Below are 10,924 nucleotides of genomic sequence, written 5' to 3'. Positions count from 1 at the left end.
AATTCAAAATGTTCTAATAGCCACATTAAAAAAATGAGAGAAAGGTGAAATTGTTTTTAATAATCGGTATTATTCAGTTCACTATGCTAACATATTCTCATTTCTACATGTAATCAACATAAAAATTATTAATGAGACATTTTGCATTCCTCTTTTTTATACTAAGTCTTCGAAATCTGGTGTATGTTTAGCACAGCACATCTCATTTTGGAGATTAAGTTTTCATTGGAAATGACGTGCATTCAGATTTCAGAAAATTTACAGTTGAAAAAGTAGATTCACATATCAAGTTGTTGTAAACATACTCAGAAACTTACCAATAACTAAATTTAAAACTTCAAATGGTAAGTTTTAAAGTAAAATATAATTAAAGATTTGTTTCTCAATCACGGCAGCCATATGTCAGGAGCTCAATTGGAATAGCTCTATGGTTTCTCTTTTATGGGCCTGAATTCAGCTTCCTATTGAGGGCTGAATCTCAAGGTAACAAAACTGATGCCATAGCCAGAAAGAGGGTGAAAATTCATGGAAGTGAATGAAAGGATCAGCCAAGGGTCAGGAGAAAAGACCTTTCTTTTGGCTGCTGTTGAGATTATAGTAAGTTCTAAAGTCTTAGGTAACCAGGGAAGGAAGTGAAAATGTTTTCTTTCATTTCTGAGAATGTGTTATGAGTGCGCTCTATTAAACCTGGCTTTTCAAAGAGAGCTATGTCTTGATCTGGGAAGGATTAAACCCAAATGAAAACAGCACTGAGTTTCTAACAGAGTAGCTCTGGGCCCTCACTAAATGGCAAATACATATCCATTTGCGCAGAGAGTGGTGTTTGGAGCCAGACGGTCTGGGGTTGAGCCTGATGCTGCCACTTACCAGCCTGGGAACCGAGCATGTTCGGGAAGTCACAAGCTTTGCCCTGTAATGCATAGTAATGTACTACGGGTACAAGTCAAAGCTGGACCCTCCAGCACAAAACCTCAAACGGAAAAAGAGTTCAGATATTTTCTTACTATAGTTGTTTTCGGAGGTCTCTTGGTTATGAAACATGCCCTAAACAGGCAGAAATTATACCTTGGTGCCAAGCAATAGTTCCTGACCTTTTCACACTCAAACCCATTTCAGACATATTTAATCTCATGGACACTCTTAGGAATTAAAAAAAAAAAATCATTGTATTATTTTTGCAAAGTAACTAGAAAGTAAGTAAATCATTGTAAGTTCAAATTTATTTTAAAAGGTATATTATTAAAGATTATATTAAAGATTAAAGATTATATCTTAACATGCTCTGTAATATTTATAATTCTCATGAAGAGCAATTCTGTCTTTTTTCTATTTAACAAGTGACATGTGATATTAATGTACTCTAAATAAATTGTATAAGAAAGTGAGACTTGACTAGTGAATGTAAAAATAATACCATATTTTGTTTGCTTTGGAGACCAGATGTATATTTTAAGGTATCGATAGATTGAGATTTAAGTGTGTTAAATCACCAACAATAACAGCATTCATTATCTGACTGTTAAAGTTCTTGCATTTTGTATGTTTAAAAATTAAATTATTGCTTTAATTTGCTATTTTTTTTTTAGTCCTGTTTCTACCAGAAGACAGAAGATGAGGTCTCTGGGCAAATACCATTTGCACAGAGGCTGAGAGATGGGGGTGTGGAGCCAGATGGACTGGATTTGAGTCTGACTCTGCCATCTACCAGCCTGGGAACTTAGGGAAGTTACTAAACTATCTGTACCTTATTTTACTTTCTAAAAATGGACATTAGTAATAGTATTATCCCCTGGGGTTGTTGTAAAGATTATATCAGTTTATATGTATAGGGAGCTTAGAACAGCTCTTTATTTAAAAAAAAATATTTTATTGATTTTTTATAAAGAGGAAAGGAGAGGAATAGAGACATCAATCAGCTACCTCATGCACACCGACTATTGGGGATGTGCCTGCAACCAAGGTACATACCCTTGACTGGAATCAAACCTGGGACCCTTCAGTCTGCAGGCTGATGCTCTATCCACTGAGCCAAACCAGTTAGGGCTAGAGCGGGGCCAAGAGCAGTATGTTATAGCCCTGATTCCTCCAAGGACTTTGCTTCTGTAGGACCATTGCTTCTTAACATGTCTTTTTGCCTCATTCCTTATCCCCTAAATTAAATCTCCACACAGCATGGCACCTAACTGATAACCAAAGGCTGAGTAAAATCCTCTCCCACCTGTGATTATCGGTTGCCCACAAAACAAATCCAAGTTTCTTAGCATAGAATGAATATAAGGTCCTCTGTGATCTGATTTTGCCTACTACTCATTCATTCATTCATTCATTCATTCAATAAATCTTTATTGAGCACTTACTAAGTACTAGCCTAAGATCTTGCCATCCCTTGATTGACACTTTAACTGAACACCAGGCTACTTACAGTTTCTTGAATTCATGTGCTATTTCCTGTTTCTCTTGGATGACTCACTAGTTATTCTTTGCTTACAATGCTCTTTCCCAAAGCCACCAAGTGTCTGAGCCAGGGCTCAGGTTTATATTTCCTGGCTCTTCGCCCGGTTCTCTCTGACACACCACAGGTCAGGACCAGGCACCTGTGCTACATCAGCCATAATGCCGGGGGTAGCCTCTCAATCAATGCTCCCCGAAACAACAAATGCTATCTGTGACAATGCCTAGATGAATCCTTAGGGCATTCTGACTAGCTCTTATGGAAATTATCATATATCTTCTCACCTCTCCTCCTCTAAGTGAATTTCAGCTTCTTTAATCATAGAAAGCCCCTGGACCTTATATGGCTTTTATTGTAAAATGCAGGAGGAGAGAAGCCATGCCTCATACTAATCTCATACACAGGTCTGGGCAATGGGCCTTGAGATACCTGATGTGTCCTCCATCCTTCAACCCACACGTGACTAAGGCTGGAGAAGCATAGGAATAAGCTTCTGGGGTGAGGTGGGGATGTTCAGCTCCCTGTCTTCTCTCTTTTGAACCTGCCACGGCCCCTCTAGCTTAGGCAATCATTTGTGTATTTTCTGTTTCAACAAGCAAATCTTCGTTTGTTCAGTATCCATTTTGAGCCAAGCAGTCTCCATAATCACCTCGTGTGATGCTACAGTTCCCTGGTTTGTAATCCCTTCCTTCACCCCCAAGGACTCCACCCATAAGATGTGGATTGTTGCTTCTTTCTCCCTGGTTGTTGGACTCTGATGTCTGGCCACCTCTCACTGTCTTATTCCTAATGTCCTGCTCTCCCACCCCTCAGACTGATTTGCAGGCCTGAAGAGGCACTTAACTTCCCTTCCTCCTGCTTCCTTTGTAGGTGAATTTAGGAACTTTCCAGGACATTTCTCCTGAGAACCTGGGTGCAGATAGTGTTGTGTGTGAGGGTCATGGTGGTATGAGTATCGAAGCAGACTTTAGGGGTTTTAATTAGAAGTTAATTTGCCTGGATCTGAAGCTATTATAGAACATGCTAGGACCTCTGAGAGAAACAGGAGAGGAAAGATGGCCTAGAATAAATTCCATAAGCATTTTTAAAATCCCTTAAGGATTAGTTTGATATGAGACCAGAAAAAAAACCCAGTGCTGGCTTATAAGAATAATATATCATGTGTGCCATCCAGCTGCTCTGCAAAGATTTCGCTTGGGAAATACAACACCTGGTGTAAGAGGCAGTGGATTTAAATACTGTAAGCAGAGCGTCACTGTCTTTTTCTAGGAACAATTACTTTATTGTCTCTTGCCTCATCTCCAAAAGACGCCTGTGACAGTGACAGGGTGAAGTGGAGAGTACAAGGAGAGTCATTATTTTAATTTTTTTTTATTTTCTGAAAAGGATCATTTTACAGCTGGATTCTCAAAGTTCAAAGAGGAAAAGAAATTCTAAGAAAAGATTTCAGCTGTTTTGGCTTTCCTCCAAAGCTGTAGCTGAAGTGGAAAAGTAATAGCACTGGTGCCTGAACTGGCCTTGAGAGCACCCTACCTGTGCCATTTGCTCCAGCTCCCTTCCTCAAGGGCCCCTTTCCCTCCTCCCATGTCCCTTATCCACCTTTGTTCCTTCTTCAGGGTCCAGGCTTTGTCCATAGATGTCTTGAAGCCACTGAAATAGGAAGTGATAGTGACATGAGCATAAACTCTCTTCTCAGGCTGTTTGGAGTCACCAAAGCCCCAGCCTGAATCCTCTCTGCTCCCTGGCCACCTCCCTGGCATCTGAGGCCTTAGCTCTTCTCTGCTTGGGCTTCAGTCATTCTTAAATTCTTTTTACAAGTTTGGTATGTCCCAATAGTGCTCATACCATCAATCACGTCACAGTTTTAACTTAACTCACTTGAAAAATTTACATTTATTTAAAAAGGAAATGTAATTAATTGCCATAAGTGGAAGATGATTGTTGTGGTCTGAATATTTCTGTCCCCGGAAAAGTCACGTGTTGAAATCCTAACGTCCAGTACGATGGCGTTAGGAGTGGGGCCCTTGTGATTGGGTTGTGAGGGGAAGTGCTTAGGAATGAGAGCTCCCTGTCCCTTTCCCCAACATGAGGGCACATTGAGGAGTCTGAAACCTGGAAGTGGGCCCTCACCTGGCCATGCTGGTGCTCTGATGGTAGGCTTTCAGCTTTCAGAACCGTGAGAAATAAAATCCTGTTGTTTACAAGTTACCCAGTCTGTGGTATTTTGTTATAGCAGCCCAAACAAAGACAGGAACTTCAGCAATGAATACAATAAAAGCATAATAACAATTGTGTGCCATTTGGGAGCATCTCTCACAGCACTTGTGTTTACGTGCTGCCTGCTGCCATTTGGACAATACCCTGTCAGGATTCTCGGGTCTCCTCCCAGCTCACTGAGGGAGGGTCTAAGGTGGCACTCTCTCAGCATTGCGAGGACGTTGGGCTCCATGTTTACTCCATGAATGACCTTGGCCAAGTTACCATTTTCTAGGAGATGTCTATGTTTCAAAGCCATAGGAACAATGGCCACCTTTTAGAGTTTTCATTAGGATCCAATGAGAATATCTGTAGGCCTAGCACATGTCTAATAATAGGAAGCACTCAAGGAATGTTCTTTACTTGACCTAATGCTCCCATGGGATGAAGGAACAAAATTCACATAGTAAGCCCTCTTGCCTTTGTATTTGGCAATCTGCTATACTGGGTGATTCCATCCTCAAAGCAGCCATTTCCCCTCCCCATTTTATTTTATTTTATTTAAAAAAATATATTTTATTGATTTTTTACAGAGAGGAAGGAAGAGAGATAGAGAGCTAGAAACGTCGATGAGAGAGAAATATTGACCAGCTGCCTCTTGCACACCCCCCACTGGGGATGTGTCCACAACCAACGTACATGCCCTTGACCGGAATCGAACCTGGGACCTTTCAGTTCGCAGACCGACGCTGTACCGCTGAGCCAAACCGGTTTCGGCTCCCCTCCCCATTTTATCAACTTTCCTAGAGTGACACAATTACTAATGGTAGAGCTAGGATTCAAACTCATTGTCTGCATGATTCTGAAATCCATGCACTTAATAGTTATACTACACTGATTTCTAGATAAAATCAACCTTATTGAGATATACTTCATGTACAATAAAATGTAACCATTTAAACATATAATTTGATGAGTTTTGACCAACTTGTATGCTCATGTAATCACCCACACAATCAGATTTCACCCCCAGAAGTTCCCTTGTCAATTCCTGGTCAATTCCCTTTGCTGCTCCCCTAGGTTTCTATCCCCTTATTGAGTAAAGTTTTATTGCTCAGTAACATGCTGACACAGTGATTTGATTGTTCATGAACACTTATTTTTGCAGTTTATCAGACCCGTTCATTTCTCTTCATCTTCACTAATCACAAAGGAACCAGAATCTCTTGCCTGAACTTCTGTGGTCTCCCAGCCTCCTCTTGAGCCCTTCCAACGTATTCTCCACTCTGTTGGCAGAGTGATCTTTAGAGTTGCAAATCTGATCAAGAATCATTGACTCACTGTAAAACTTCTCATCCTGGGATAAAGAGCAAACTGTATTTTGGATGGCCAGGTCCTTCCTGGCTCACCCAGCTCCTTCCTACCTGTGCCACCTGTCTAATGACTGCTTTGTCCAATGGCTCATTGCCCTCCAGTCCCCAAACCCACTCCGTCACTCTCTGATCTCCCAGTTAGTACCAAAGACTCTCCTCTCAACCTCAGCTGGAATCTCATTTCTTCACCCTCCCAGTTGGGTCAGCTCACTAGTTTCTCAGTATTTCTTTTTTCCTTAAGGGTACTTTTTCCTGTTTGTAATTTTACCTTTTCTGGTGGGATTGCAGTGAATAATTAGTATTCATTTCACATCACTCAGAAATCTCAGCAGGCAGAGTATGTGTCTTTTCATATCCTGTTGACTCATACTGCATTGTTCAGTGCTTGGCACATAATAAACACCCAGTAAATTAAAGTTAAAGGAGTGAATGAATGAACTGACCCTTAAGGTTTGACAGCCCCCTTTCCCACCCCAAGAACACTTCCTACTACCACAGGGAGGCAAAATGACTGTTGACTTTTGGAAGAGGGGCATTAAGAAAGGGGATTTGTTTATGGAGGATTTATTTTGTGCTAGACTAGGTGATTATCTTACTATTGGTATTTGGGAGAAATATGTGCTTTGAACTTTGGAAAGGAGATTGCCTCACATGAGAGCTCAATTGTGAAACTATCATAAAATGAATCAGATCATTTAGGCAAACTACCTAAAAGGATGGATTGGCTTATAAACCCCAACCGATTGACTGTAATAAGCTTAAAGTTACTTACAAAGAAAAAAAAAAGAAAAAAAAGAAATAGCCCTTGGAAAGGTGGTTAGTTTCAGAGGAAGGTAAACTGAACTATGTCTGGGAGAGGCTATCTGCAGAACAAAGGTCTGGACCCACGTGGTCTCGATATAAACTCTTCCAATTCTGATTACTCTGAAAATGGCAGAATATGCCTTCCAATTATTACCCAGTTCCTCATGCTGATGGATCCATAGGAGTGAATATAGCCATCAACTAATCTAGCCGCAGTCCAGTTGGTGTGTTATATCTCTTTGTAATTAATCCTTCAGCATTCTGATTTCATATGTGGGTCTTGGTAATGGATGAGCTTGGTTAAGGGGAGTCTGTTCCTAGTAGATGGCTGTGTCCTCTGCTCAGTGTCAAGCTTCTGAGGCTGCCAAGCCAGTAAGCCAGGCCCTGGGCAGTGGAGAATTCACCCTGAAAATGCCTTGCTGGGGGGACCAGTTTGGGCTGTGTATTTTACAGATCAGTGAAGCGATTGATATTGGAAGAGTGTTTTAATATATTAATTATTGAAGAATGTAGGTCTCTCTATTCATTTGGCATAATTTCTTTATGTTCTTTAGTTTTATTACCAGGATTGTAAGAGGAAGGGGAAGATAATTGACAGCTACTTAAACTCTTTTCATTAGAAATGTACACTTGGAACTCTGTGTTCAGTTTAGATAAAGCATAATTTTGAATACTAAAGGGCGAGGTATTTTCACAGTGATCTCTTTGTTATTACAGAATGTCTAGTATATTTACAAAGTGACTGATGTTATAGTTTCATTAATTAGATGTTAATCATGAATCTTTAGCAAATGGATTTTCTTTCTTTTTGTTTATTTTATTTTTTCATCACCATTTATCCCATTTGTCCTCTTCCACTTCTATCCTATCTTCCCCCCAGCAAACAGACATTCTGTTTCTCACTTTCCTAAATATAAATGGGAATAAGAATAGCAAATATTAGTTGAGTGTCTACTTTGTGCCAAACAAACACTGTTCTACATACTTAGTATTACCTCATTAACTTGCACACGTGAACTAGGAGGTGGATGCCCTTGTATAATGATTACACAGAAGAGGCACTTTCTCAGAATTGTATAGTGAGTAACTGAAAGAGACATCTGTTAAAATCAAGTAACGTGGTTCCAGAATCCACCCTTCTAAACACTTCACATCTCACACACTTAAGTGAGTATTACACATAAATCACTTTGACCAGTGTCTGGCTCACTTTAACCGTCAATAACTAGTAGCTAATATTATCAATTTATTTTTATTGCTTGAGTTTCTGGGCTTAGGAAAATAGAACTAGAAGTGAAGCCTTTGGTATTCAAGGTCCCCACCCCTGCTTGCTTATTTATTTATTTATTTATTTATTTATTTATTTACTTCTGTGCATTTTTTCCTAAGGAAAACCAGAATAAAAACAAACAAACTAATAAGCAAATGCTTTAGCTTGAATTATACAGTTTGAGACTGCTTGTATAATAAAAATTATGAGTTTTAAAACAACATTTCTCCTCTTGGTTCTGTCTTATCTCTATTATTGTCTTTTCTTTTCACTCCCTGTGCATTCCTGCAATTGCTTCACAACTTTTAATCGTATGAAAAGCTACCTGTTCCTTAGGGACTGTGTATTTTGAATCTTGTGACAGCTTTGCCCAAATCTTAAGGACATTGACACAATAGTACTTTTATTGCTAATATCTAAGAAAATGAAAAAGTTAAAGCTGTTAGGAAAGGCAAGATTTATAAGACTATTTGCAGTCCTGGGAATCATATTTACTGTAAATTGGAACTCTGAAGGTTATAAGATCTGGGGAGAAGCTTTTATTATTTCTCCCCTCCATAAGCCAAAGAGAGGAGTAAGATTCTTGAGCTTATAGCTGACACCTAAGGAATTATCATCACGAGCTCTTTAAAGTACAAACTACTTTTCATGGAAAATATAATTAGGACTTAAAACCAGATTGAAAACCAACTTCCAATTTTGTTGACCAAATCTTGAGGACTTTCTGTGGATGATGCAAAATGAGTTTTCAAGTATTGATATTATTAGGAGTATATTGGGCCAGAAACCCTTTTTTTTCAAGTATTAATAATGTGTGGGTTTTTCCTTTTTCTTCATCACTTAATCAGTTGATCATCTAGAAACATGAGCAGCTACTTAGCTGTTTCAATCTTGGTCCTGCACAATATCATTCGTACTCATAGAAGCTTTCTGTGTTGCCAGGAGGTTGAATAAATTATTTAGACATTACTCTAATGAAGCCTTTCTGAGGGAAATTAAGCTCGGTGTATACATGAGAGTCACTTGAAAATTTCTGGCATTTTTGGATGGGTTCCTAGTGGTTTCTAACAAGTCAGAATTAAATAATCTTGGCTTTGGTATAAACTTGAGTATTTAAAAATTCATGCTTAAAAATCACTGATGAGAGTGAAAAATTCTCTAAGAAATTACATCTTAAGGACCAAGGCTAGAAAGAGCAGCCAAGGGTTGTAGATAGAGCTCATCACTCTCTTCGCTCTGCTAATTGCTTTCAGCTTCTATATTTGGAAATGCAACCAATGTATCTGCTTCCCTTTAAAAGATGCTGGTAGTACTTCAGTATGTCGAATAATGGAGAATTTTGTTTTAACACCTAAACAAAGGGAAGGAAACAGCCCCTTTGCCCTTTGGCCAACAAATGCTGTGTGGCTTCCTTCATTTGCTCTCGGTAGATTATTCCAGTCTCTGGATTCCAAAGCAAACATGGCTTTGAGAGTGAGAGCCAGGCAGGCAAACCAGGCAATGATTTAAAACTTTCCATGGGCTCCAGAGCCCTTTATAAAGGCTTTGTTTACTTGTCTTAAATTCTCACGGGAAGAACTGTTATCACAGATTCATGATAAAAGAATGGAAAGATTGCCTGGACGGGTGGTTCAGTTTGGAGCATGGTCTCTTGTGCCAGAAGGTTGTGGGTTTGATTTTCTGTCAGGGCACATACCTGGGTTTCAGGTTAGATCTCCGGTCAGGTTGCATGTGGGAGGTAAGCCATCCATATTTCTCTCTCAATCAATGTTTCTCTTTCTCTCTCCTTTCCTCTCTTTTTAAAACCAATAAAAACATATTCTTGGGTGAGGATTAAAAAAAAGATGGTACATTTAAAGCATCTAGAAGATTGCCTGGCCTATAGGAAAGATATATGAATTGTGATTCGTGTGTGTGTGTGTGTGTGTGTTTATTGGGAGAGAACGCAGTATGGAAGTGGTATCTGGGTTTGAGTCCTGGTGATGTCACTCATTAGCTGTGTGAACTTGGGCTAGTAACTTGGCCTATCTAGGCCTTGATTCCCATTTGTTAAATAATTGCACGGCACATTTAAAAAAAAGTGAGATTTAAATCAACTAATGGGTATAAAGAGCCAGAACAGTGCCAGGCACCTGCATAAATTACATATTGGAAGGTTATGTGATTGTTCTGTAATGCCTTTGTAGAGTGACAGGATGGCAATGAGTTGAGATGTGGGTGACTCCTCTGACTAGAATCATACAATAGATAGTTTAAAGCCTTAGATTTCTAAAAATTGGTCCTCATAGTAAAAATCACAAAAGATTAATTGTGCTTTGATATTTTTGGCCAGTGGAAATACAAGTTTTAAAATGAGATATATTTTACATGCAGGAAAATGCAAAGGTCTTAAATGAATAATTTAGTGACTTCTGACAAATGATTACCAGTACACTAATGTAACAATTGCCAAATCAAGATATAAACACCTTTCTCACCAGGAAAGTTCCTCTGTGTCTCTTTCTGGTCAATTTATGCCATTTTGCCGAGAATACCATTCTTCTGATTTCTGTCACTACAAACTAGTCTTGCCTTTTCTGAACTTTTTATGCTGGAATTATATAGAATGAGTTTAAGATGTGTTTGTGTTGTTTTGTATATTAGCAGTTTGTTTCTTTTTAAAAAATCCTTACCTGAGGGTATGTTTTTCATGGGAGAGAGAGAGAGAGAGAGAGAGAGAGAGAGAGAGAGAGAGAGAGAGAGAGAGGAATTGGAGTGAAAAGAAACATCAATTAGTTGCCTCCCATATGTGCCCAGAGATCAAATCCACAGCCTGGGTATGTGCCTTGA

This window comes from Pipistrellus kuhlii, unplaced genomic scaffold (assembly GCF_014108245.1).
Source record: "Pipistrellus kuhlii isolate mPipKuh1 unplaced genomic scaffold, mPipKuh1.p scaffold_m20_p_3, whole genome shotgun sequence".
Lineage (NCBI taxonomy): Eukaryota > Metazoa > Chordata > Mammalia > Chiroptera > Vespertilionidae > Pipistrellus > Pipistrellus kuhlii.
The sequence above is the reverse complement of the archived record's forward strand: the minus strand, read 5'-3'. Positions refer to the sequence as shown.